Below are 12,036 nucleotides of genomic sequence, written 5' to 3'. Positions count from 1 at the left end.
TACACACATACTGTACATATACAAGTACATATACAAACCCCCTTTCCATATGAGTTGGGAAATTGTGTTAGATGTAAATATAAACAGAATACAATGATTTGCAAATCCTTTTCAAGCCATATTCAGTTGAATATGCTACAAAGACAACATATTTGATCTTCAAACTCATAAACATTATTTTTTTTTGCAAATAATAATTAACTTAGAATTTCATGGCTGCAACACTTGACAAAGTAGTTGGGAAAGGGCATGTTCACCACTGTGTTACATCACCTTTTCTTTTAACAACACTCAATAAACATTTGGGAACTGAGGAAACTAATTGTTGAAGCTTTGAAAGTGGAATTCTTTCCCATTCTTGTTTTATGTACAGCTTAAGTTTTTTTAACAGTCCGGGGTCTTGTTGTCATATTTTACGCTTCATAATGCGCCACACATTTTCCATGGGAGACAGGTCTGGACTGCAGGCGGGCCAGGAAAGTACTTGCACTCTTTTACTACGAAGCCACGCTGTTGCAACACGTAGCTTGGCATTGTTTTGCTGAAATAAGCAGGGGCGTCCATGATAACGTTGCTTGGATGACAACATATGTTGCTCCAAAACCTGTATGGACCATTCAGCACCAATGGTGCCTTTACAGATGTGTAAGTTACCCATGCCTTGGGCACTAATGCACCCTCACACCATCACACATGCTGGCTTTTCAACTTTGCGTCTATAACAATCCGGATGGTTATTTTCCTCTTTGTTCCGGAGGACACCACGTCCACAGTTTCCAAATATATTTTGAAATGTGGACTCGTCAGACCACAGAACACTTTTCCACTTTGCATCAGTCTGTCTTAGATGAGCTCGGGCCCAGCGAAGCCAGCGGCGTTCCTGGGTGTTGTTGATAAATGGCTTTCGCTTTGCATAGTAGAGTTTTTAACTTGCACTTACATATGTAGCGACCAAATGTAGTTACTGACAGTGGTTTTATGAAGTGCTCCTGAGCCCATGTGGTGATATCCTTTACACACCGATGTCTGTTTTTGATGCAGTACCGCCTGAGTGCTCAAAGGTCCGTAATATCATCGCTTACGTGCAGTGATTTCTCCAGATTCTCTGAACCTTTTGATGATTTTACGGACCGTAGATGGTAAAATCCCTAAATTCCTTGCAACAGCTCGTTGAGAAATGTTGTTCTAAAACTGTTCGACAATTTGCTTACAAAGTGGTGAACCCTCGCTCCATTCTTGTTTGTGAATTACTTAACATTTCATGGAAGCTGTTTTTATAGCCAATCATGGCACCCACCTGTTCCCAATTAGCCTGCACACCTGTGGGATGTTCCAAATAAGTGTTTGATGAGCATTTCTCAACTTTATCAGTATTTATTGCCACCTTTCCCATTTTTTTCTCACGTGTTGCAGGCATCAAATTCTAAAGTTAATGATTATTTGCAAGAAAAAAAAATATTTATCAGTTTGAACATCAAATATGTTGTCTTTGTAGCATATTCAACTGAATATGGCTTGAAAAGGATTTGCAAATCATTGTATTCTGTTTATATTTACATCTAACACAATTTCCCAACTCATATGGAAACAAGGTTTGTACTATAGTTTATTGTGACAGAGGACTTGACACCCGAGCACATCACCCAAATAAACCGTAGAGGACTGAGTGTTATTGAATATGTTAGCAATAATTGGTGTGCGGCATGCATTGGCTTCCTCCCAACACGCATCCTTCATATCCGTGGAAGGCGCTCTGCAGCACAGCAAACAGCTCAGCCTCTGCTTGTAACCATGGCAACCCCCGCCAAGGCTTCTATGATTTCATGTAACCTTTCCACGACGATGCCTGAATTTAATTGTGATATAAAGTGTGTTCACCGGGGGACCATAAAACCCCTTTGCAGAACCTAACACAAAAACAAAATAATAAAAACAGCTTAAATCTTGGAAGGCGCTATTCTGCTGGGAATAGAACAGAAGCAAGACTAGTCTATTTTTAAGACTCCCCTATGTGAAAAATAATAAAATATCTTTGGCGATCCGGCAGCGGTAGAAACAATGTCTGGATGGTGACAATCCCCAACATCCTTGTGTTATTAAGACTCTCTCATGTCTCTCTGGTGAAGCCGCAGACATTTTGAGATATAATAAGCGGAGGCGATTTATCGACACACTTTAACCGCCCCTTTATTTGCATTCCTCATTAAAGCAAGGACCACTCAGCGGCTTTGAGGGGAGTTTATCACCATCTCCTTTAGATTTCAACCAGCCTTGCAGTTCCCTTCAGCCTGATAGCCCTGCTGTACCCCAAACAAGTTCCATCCATCCATCCATTTTCTACCGCTTATTCCCTTTCGGGGTCGCGGGGGGCGCTGGCGCCTATCTCAGCTACAATCGGGCAGAAGGCAGGGTACACCCTGGACAAGTCGCCACCTCATCGCAGGGCCAACACAGATAGACAGACAACATTGTGAAGTGAAGTGAATTATATTTATATAGCGCTTTTTCTCTAGTGACTCAAAGCGCTTTACATAGTGAAACCCAATATCTAAGTTACATTCAAACCAGTGTGGGTGGCACTGGGAGCAGGTGGGTAAAGTGTCTTGCCCAAGGACACAACGGCAGTGACTAGGTTGGCAGAAGCGGGAATCGAACCTGCAACCCTCAAGTTGCTGGCACGGCCGCTCTACTAACCGAGCTAAACACTCACATTCACACACTAGGGCCAATTTAGTGTTGCCAATCAACCTATCCCCCCAAACAAGTTTTATATGCAAAATCGAGTTCAAATACCGTATTTTTCGGATTATAAATCGCCCCGGAGTATACGTCGCAACCGGCCGAAAATGCATAATAAAGAAGGAATAAAACTTACAGGTATACCGTATTTCCTCGAATTGCCGCCGGGTATATAGTATGCGCCTGCCTGATGATAAAATAATTAGCGCATGCTTAGCATTACCGCCGGTTTAGGATTAAACTCGTTTCGCCAAATAATTAGCGCATGTCTAGAATTTCCGCCGGGTCAAACTCGTCACGTCACGAGTGACACTTCACCTGTCATCATTTTCAAAATGAAGAAGGCTGATTTCAACAATTTGATATCGCATAAAGGGAAGAAGATTAAGAGCTATTCAGTAGGATTTAAGGTCCAAGCTATTGAATATGCTAAAAAGAACAGTAAGCAGCTATGTTTTATTAATATACCGTAGCTGCGTGTGTCAAATATGAGTCATTAAATGACTCCCGCCTCCTGGTGGTAGAGGGCGCTAGTGATCCTTCTTGCGACTACTCGGCTGCAGAAGAAGTGACAACAAGCAGCGATCGTTTATTTTTTGCTCTCGCTTGCACTTTTAACATGGAGGATTACATATCTAAAATAAAACAGTTTTCTAAACTGGACTTTCAATCGAAGCAGGAGGTAATAAAGGAAGATCTCCATCGAGACAGAGAGACTTTTAAAAGTGAAGAAAGATAAGGAAGACTTCTATAAACAAGTTATCGATGCTTTTGATCAGAAGGAGCTGCGCATGGACTTCATTTATAAGTAAAGGTAAGACCATAATAAGGTTTTTTTTATTAAATGTGCTTTTCATGATGGTATCCTTACATCACACTCAAATTTATAAGCGCAGGCCTAAATTTACCGCATGCCTTTGGTGAACGCCGGAGTGAGAAGAGGTTTTAAATTAATTAGAGCCCCGCGGCAATTCAAGGAAATACAGTATACGTCGCACTGGAGTATAAGTTGCATTTTTGGGGGAAATTTATTTGAGAAAATCCAACACCAAGAATAGACATTTGAAAGGCAATTTAAAATAAATAAAGAATAGTGAACAACAGGCTGAATAAGTTATATGAGGCATAAATAACCAACTGAGAAGGTGCCTGCTATGTTAATTAAACATATTATGGTAAGAGTCTATTATTGCATTTACAAACCCTGTTTCCATATGAGTTGGGAAATTGTGTTAGATGTAAATATAAACAGAATACAATGATTTGCAAATCCTTTTCAAGCCATATTCAGTTGAATATGCTACAAAGACAACATATTTGATGTTCAAACTGATAAACATTTTATTTTTTTGCAAATAATCATAACTTCAGAATTTGATGCCAACAACAGTTGGGAAAGGTGGCAATACTGATAAAGTTGAGTAATGCTCATCAAACACTTATTTGGAACATCCCACAGGTGTGCAGGCTAATTGGGAACAGGTGGGTGCCATGATTGGCTATAAAAACAGCTCCCCAAAAAAATGCTCAGTCTTTCACAAGAAAGGATGGGGCGAGGTACACCCCTTTGTCCACAACTGCGTGAGCAAATAGTCAAACAGTTTAAGAACAACCTTTCTCAAAGTGACATTGCAAGAAATTTAAGGATTTCAACATCTACGCTCCATAATATCATCAAAAGGTTCAGAGAATCTGGAGAAATCACTCCACATAAGCGGCATGGCCAGAAACCAACATTGAATGACCGTGACCTTCCATCCCTCAGACGGCACTGTATCAAAAACTGACATCAATCTCTAAAGGATATCACCACATGGGCTCAGGAACACTTCATAAAACCACTGTCACTAACTACAGTTTGTTGTTACATCTGTAAATCCAAGTTAAAACTCTACTATGCAAAGCAAAAGCCATTTATCAACAACATCCAGAAACACCGCCAGCTTCTCTGGGCCCGAGAACATCTAAGATGGACTGATGCAAAGTGGAAAAGTGTTCTGTGGTCTGACGAGTCTACTTTTCAAATTGTTTGTGGAAATTTTTGACATCGTGCCATCCGGACCAAAGGGGAAGCGAACCATCCAGACTGTTATTGACGCAAAGTTGAAAAGCCAGCATGTGTGATGGTATGGGGGTGCATTAGTGCCCAAGGCATGGGTAACTTACACATCTGTGAAGGCACTATTAAATAAATAAATGATAAATGGGTTGTACTTGTATAGCGCTTTTCTACCTTCAAGGTACTCAAAGCGCTTTGACACTACTTCCACATTTACCCATTCACACACACATTCACACACTGATGGAGGGAGCTGCCATGCAAGGCGCCAACCAGCACCCATCAGGAGCAAGGGTGAAGTGTCTTGCTCAGGACACAACGGACGTGACGAGGTTGGTTCTAGGTGGGATTTGAACTAGTGACCCTCGGGTTGCGCACGGCCACTCTTCCACTGCGCCACGCCGTCCCATTAAGTCTGAAAGGTACATACAGGTTTTGGAGCAACATATGCTGCCATCTAAGCGCCGTCTTTTTCATGGACGCCCCTGCTTATTTCAGCAAGACAATGCCAAGCCACATTCAGCACGTGTTACAACAGCGTGGCTTCGTAAAAAAAAAAAGAGTGCGGCTACTTTCCTGGCTCACCTGCGGTCCAGACATGTCTCCCATGGAAAATGTGTGGCGCATTATGAAGCGTAAAATACGACAGCGGAGACCCCGGACTGTTGAAGGACTGAAGCTCTACATAAAACAAGAATGGGAAAGAATTCCACTTTCAAAGCTTCAACAATTAGTTTCCTCAGTTCCCAAACGTTTATTGAGTGTTGTTAAAAGAAAAGGTGATGTAAGACAGTGGTGAACATGCCCTTTCCCAACTACTTTGGCACGTGTTGCAGCCATTAAATTCAAAGTTAATTATTATTTGCAAAACAAAAATAAAGCTTATGAGTTTGAACATCAAATATGTTGTCTTTGTAGCATATTCAACTGAATATGGGTTGAAAAGGATTTGCAAATCATTGTATTCTGTTTGTATTTACATCTAACACAACTCATATGGAAACAGGGTTTGTAAGAACTTGCACACAAAGCAACACTGGAGGTGACTATGACGTGTGCATCTTCCACGCATGCCTACTAGGTCGTGTTTTGCCGGTGGACGGAGGGGGCAAGGGGGTCTTAAACGGTGGCATTGTTGAGTGTGGACAAGGATAAGGTTAGGTGGGATTTACCCTGCCTGGATTACCTTATCCGGCTTAGTGTAAACAATTATTGGTGCATGAGTTGATGCAGGAATGTTTTGGCGACTGCGTCACATGGCAGAAAAGCAAGATGTTTAATTGGTGCTGCCCCCTTTTTCCCTCCAAAACCGCAACAGCCAATTAAATTAATTTGCATTAATAATAAGGTTCCATGAAATCTTGTCAAAATCATGTCCTCTGTGACCAAATAAGTCTGCCAGTTCAGCGCCAAGAGCGCTGCAAGCAAGGAAAAGCAGACAGCATCCCTGCCATGGCGACCAGGTTTAAAGGGATTCAGCGTGCTGCTTCATGACAAGAAACACCACCCCCACCACCCCCATCACCCCCATCACCCCCCTCCAGGCCTCTACTTCCATGCTCTGCATTGCCCCAAGTCAACATGTCCACAACGGGGGGAAAAAAACTACTGGGAACTTTTGGTAGTCTAAAAAGAGCAGAAGTAATAAAGCTTCAAGGATGTCTTTCATGTTGACAATTTGGAGTTAGGAAACTTAAAAGATGTGAAATCCAATCATTACCCCCCCCCCCAAATTCTTCTAGATCAGGGGTAGGGAAACTATGGCTCTAGAGCACGGGTGTCAAACTCTGGCCCATCCATCCATCTTCTTCCGCTTATCCGAGGTCGGGTCGCGGGGGCAACAGCCTAAGCAGGGAAACCCAGACTTGCCTCTCCCCAGCCACTTCGTCTAGCTCTTCCCGGGGGATCCCGAGGCGTTCCCAGGCCAGCCAGGAGACATAGTCTTCCCAACGTGTCCTGGGTCTTCCCCGTGGCCTCCTACCGGTTGGACGTGCCCTAAACACCTCCCTAGGGAGGCGTTCGGGTGGCATCCTGACCAGATGCCCGAACCACCTCATCTGGCTCCTCTCCATGTGGAGGAGCAGCGGCTTTACTTTGAGTTCCTCCCGGATGGCAGAGCTTCTCACCCTATCTCTAAGGGAGAGACCTGGAAACTCATTTGGGCCGCTTGTACCCGTGATCTTATCCTTTCGGTCATGAGCCAAAGCTCATGACCATAGGTGAGGATGGGAACGTAGATCGACCGGTAAATTGAGAGCTTTGCCTTCCGGCTCAGCTCCTTCTTCACCACAACGGATCGGTACAACGTCCGCATTACTGAAGACGCCGCACCGATCCGCCTGTCGATCTCACCATCCACTCTTCCCTCACTCATGAACAAGACTCCTAGGTACTTGAACTCCTCCACTTGGGGCAGGGTCTCCTCCCCAACCCGGAGATGGCATTCCACCCTTTTCCGGGCAAGAACCATGGACTCAGACTTGGAGGTGCTGATTCTCATTCCGGTCGCTTCACGCTCGGCTGCGAACCAATCCAGTATAATTTAAATGTGCTTTATAAATAAAGTTGAGTTGATTTGATGTTCGCTTGACCGCTCTGTTCCATATTTAAGCTTCACCATCATCAAAAAAGAAACACCGGCTGTGTTTGTGTTGCTAAAGGCGGCCGCAATACACCGCTTCCCACTTACAGCTTTCTTCTTTGATGTCTCCATTATTAATTGAAGAAAAATTGCAAAAGATTCAGCAACACAGATGTCCAGAATACTGTGTAATTATGCAATTAAAGCAGACAACTTTAGTAAACTAAAAAGGCCGTATTGGCATGTGTTGCAATGTTGATATTTCATCATTGACATATAAACTATCAGACTGCATGGTCGCTAGTAGTGGCTTTCAGAAGGCCTTTAAGGCACTAATTATTTACTGAGACATTCATGAAAAGGTTTTTATTTAATAAATCTACAATTACTCGGGTTTGTATTGCCAAACATAATTATCATCACAGTGGCAAAGTAGGCCACAGCATGGTATGTGACCCCCTCACCCCCAACATGACGAGATGGCCCCTTTTGTTTTTCAACCATCTGATACTCCAACCCAGTTGGAAACTTGGCTCTGTGAACAACAGGAAAATAAGGAACTATCTGTATCATTGGTATCAAATGGTATCATTTGCAGAAGCAAATTTAATTAAAGCTGCAAGCAACGTTGGTCGGGTCCGCCTTTGGCTGCTGCCCCCGAGACCCACGGCCGGATAAGCGTTAGAAGACGCCTTGGAGCCACTATTTTGAGAATCTAATGCATTGTGAAAGTAATGCAGTTGTTGTATTGAAGTGAAAATATCAAACTTCTTGTTGATTTTTGCTAAAGTATGTTAATTATTAAAATGTAGGTCTAAGTGAGACCTACATAGTGTTTTTTGTTTCATGTCTCTCTGACATTCCTACCGGAAGTTACAAGCAGTTTTCTCTGTGTTTTCTTCCTAGGAGCAGTTTGTCCGTGTTGTATTCCTAGGGAGGCGGTAGAGCGCAATTTTGAGTTTTGAGGTTAGGTTTTTTCATCAGATCGCAATTTTTGCCAGACCTGATGTGTGTGTCAAGTTTGGTGAGTTTAGAAGCATTTTAAGGGGGTCAAATAACAGCTCAAAGAGGCAAAAATGACATTTTTTAGGAGACTTTGCACAGGGGTTCTTTGAAGGCGCGTAAAATCAAAACCTGAGAACTTATCAAAACTCTGTTCTAGACTTTTAATCAGAAGGGTTCAATCTCTCTCCTGTGCGAGTTTGAAGCCAAAACAAAAAACGCATTCAGAGGAGATAATGTTTGAAGAAAGGTGACCGGTTTTTACAAAACTTTTGTTTTGAAGGGGGGATTGCAAACTTCCTGTTGATTTTTGTTGGGGGTTGTCAATCTATGAAATGTAGGTCTAAGCGAGACCTACATAGAGGTTTTTGTTTCATGTCTCTCCGACATTCTTACCGGAAGTTACAAGCAATTTTGTCTGTGTTTTCTTCCTAGGAGCAGTTTTTTCAGTGTTTTATTAAAAAATAGCGCTAGAGCGCAATTTTGAGTTTTGGGGTTTGGTTTTTTCATTAGATCGCAATATTCGCCAGTCCTTATGTGTGCGCCAAGTTTGGTGACTTTTGAAGGATTTTAAAGGGGTCAAATTACAGCGCAAAGAGGCAAAAATGGCCTTTTTTGCCAAAATTTTATTTTGAAGGGGTTTTTGCCAACTTCCTGTAGATTTTTGCTGAAAGAAGTGAGTGTATGAAAATTGGGTCTAAGTCAGACCTACATAGGAGTTTTCGTTTCATGTCGCTATGACATTCCTAACAGAAGTTACAAGCAGTTTTGTCTGTAATTTTTTCCTAGGGGGCGCTAGAGCGCAATTTTCATTTTGGGGGATTGGTTGCTTAATATGTTGGGAAGGTTTGCTATACCGACGTGTGTGTCAAATTTGGTGAGTTTTGAAGCATGTTAAGGGGGTCAAATTACAGCGTGTAGGTGCGGAATAATAATAAAACACAGCAGTTTCAATAGGGTCCTTGGCCCATGGCAAAGGACTCCACAGGAGTCCTTTGCCATGGGCCAAGGACACTAATAATATGACTCCTTTAAAGTCCTACTGAAAGCCACTACTAGCGACCACGCAGTCTGATAGTTTATATATCAATGATGAAATATTAACATTGCAACACATGCCAATACGGCCGCTTTAGTTTACTAAATTGCAATTTTAAATTTCGCGCGGAACTATCATGCTAAAACGTCCCAGTATGATGACGCGTGCGTGTGACGTCACGTACTGTAGAGGACATTTAGTTCCAGCAAGTCGTCTGTTTTCATCGCATAATTTCACATTATTCTGGACATCTGTGTTAATGAATCTTTTGCAATTTGTTCAATGAATAATGGAGACGTCAAAGAAGAAAGCTGTTGGTGGGAATCGGTGTATTAGCAACACAAACACAGCCGGTGTTTCATTGTTTACATTCCCGAAAGATGACGGTGAAGCTTTACTATGGAACAGAGATGTCAAGCGAACACGGTTGGATTGGACCACACACACAAAGTACAGTGTATTATTCAGCGATCATATCGAAAGATCTTGTTTCGAAGAGGGTCCCTTGTAAAGGGCAGGGATGGGCATCGCCACCACCCGTCGACTGGTGCTGAAGAAAGGTGCGGGGCCGACCTTCAGGTTGTACAGGTACCACCATATAATCTCACTAAAACACTAGTAACACAATAAGCAGATAAGGGATTTTCCAGAATTATCCTAGTAAATGTGTCTTAATAACATCTGAATCGCTCCCACTGTACAGTTTTTTTTGTTCTAGTCCTTCACTCTCACTTTCCTCATCCACGAATCTTTCATCCTCGCTCAAATTAATGGGGAAATCGTCGCTTTCTCGGTCCGAATCGCTCTCGCTGCTGGTGGCCATGATTGTAAACAATGTTCAGATGTGAGGAGCTCCACAACCCGTGACGTCACGCGCACATCGTCTGCTACTTCCGGTACAGGCAAGGCTTTTTTATTAGCGACCAAAAGTTGCAAACTTTATCGTGGATGTTCTCTACTAAATCCTTTCAGCAAAAATATGGCAATATCGCGAAATGATGAAGTATGACACATAGAATGGAGCTGCTATCCCCGTTTAAATAAGAACATCTCATTTCAGTAGGACTTTAATGCGACTTACAATCCGGTACACCTTTTGTATGAAAATTGACCTGACTAGACTAGACCCCTGCCAACCCTCCCGAATTTTAAGGGAGACTCTCGAATTTCAGTGCCTCTCCGGAAAATCTCTTGGGACAACCATTGTCCCCAATTTCTCCTGATTTCCAGCCAGACCTGAGTGAGGACAGCCTGTCGTCACGTCCGCTTTTCATCCATATAAACAACAACAGTCACCTTATACAACAAAAAGGAGACTACCGTATTTCCTTGAATTCCCGCCGGGTATATAGTATGCGCCTGCCTAGAATTAACGCCGGGTCAAACTCGTTTCGCATAATATTATTTTTATTAGCGCATGTCTAGAATTTCCACCGGGTCAAACTCGTCACGTCACGAGTGACACTTCACCTGTCATCATTTTCAAAATGGAGGAGGCTGATTTCAATCATTTGAAATCGCATAAAGGCAAGAAGATTAAGAGCTATTCAGTAGGATTTAAGGTCCAAGCTATTGAATATGCTAAAAAGAACAGTAAGCAGCTATGTTTTATTAATATACCGTAGCTGCGTGTGTCAAATATGAGTCATTAAATGACTCCCGCCTCCTGGTGGTAGAGGGCGCTAGTGATCCTTCTTGCGACTACTCGGCTGCAGAAGAAGTGACAACAAGCAGCAAGAGTTTATTTTTTCCTCTCGCTTGCACTTTTAACATGGAGGATTACATATCTAAAATAAAACAGTTTTCTAAACTGGACTTTCAATCGAAGCAGGAGGTAATAAAAGAAGATCTCCATCGAGACAGAGAGACTTTTAAAACTGAAAAAAGATAAGGAAGACTTCTATAAACAAGTTATCGATGCTTTTGATCAGAAGGAGCTGCGCATGGACTTCATTTATAAGTAAAGGTAAGACCATAATAACGTTTTTTTTATTAAATGTGCTTTTCATGATGGTATCCTTACATCATACTCAAATTTATAAGCATGCTTTTGGTAAGCGCCGGCGTGAGAAGAGGTTTTAAATTAATTAGCGCATGCTTGCCTTTAGCGAATTGTGAATTATATTTATATAGCACTTTTCTCTAGTGACTCAAAGCGCTATACATAGTGAAACCCAATATCTAAGTTACATTTAAAGCAGTGTGGGTGGCACTGGGAGCAGGTGGGTAAAGTGTCTTGCCCAAAGACACAACGGCAGTAGCTAGGATGGCACAAGCGGGAATCGAACCTGCAACCCTCAAGTTGCTGGCACGGCCACTCTACCAACCGAGCTATGCCGCCCCACCACTTTACCGCATGCCTTTGGTAAACGCCGGAGTGAGAAGAGGTTTTAAATTAATTAGCGCCCCTGGCGGCAATTCAAGGAAAGACGGTAGGTGGAATTACAGTCTTTGCTGTCGTCCAGCATTCTGTTTATTGTTTACTTTGCAGCCAGTTCAGTTTTGCATAGCCTTCACTACGGTGGGATTAGATAATCTCCCACGGCACACCAGACTGTATCGGACGGTTGAAAAACACTGATTTGGACAAACATGGAAGTGCAAACGCTCCTCTTT

General features: G+C 42.6%; 1 protein-coding gene across 4 annotated transcripts in view; it reads right to left on the bottom strand.

The window, feature by feature from the left end:
- The window catches only part of LOC133538478 (FERM, ARHGEF and pleckstrin domain-containing protein 1-like), a 200,803-nt gene that overhangs the window by 143,784 nt on the left and 44,983 nt on the right, over nucleotides 1–12,036 (bottom strand). The window lies entirely within an intron of this gene.

The sequence above is a fragment of the Nerophis ophidion genome, linkage group LG19, assembly GCF_033978795.1.
Source record: "Nerophis ophidion isolate RoL-2023_Sa linkage group LG19, RoL_Noph_v1.0, whole genome shotgun sequence".
NCBI classification, from domain to species: Eukaryota; Metazoa; Chordata; class Actinopteri; order Syngnathiformes; family Syngnathidae; genus Nerophis; species Nerophis ophidion.
Note: the sequence above shows the minus strand (reverse complement) of the source record. Positions and strands in the feature narration are given on the sequence as shown.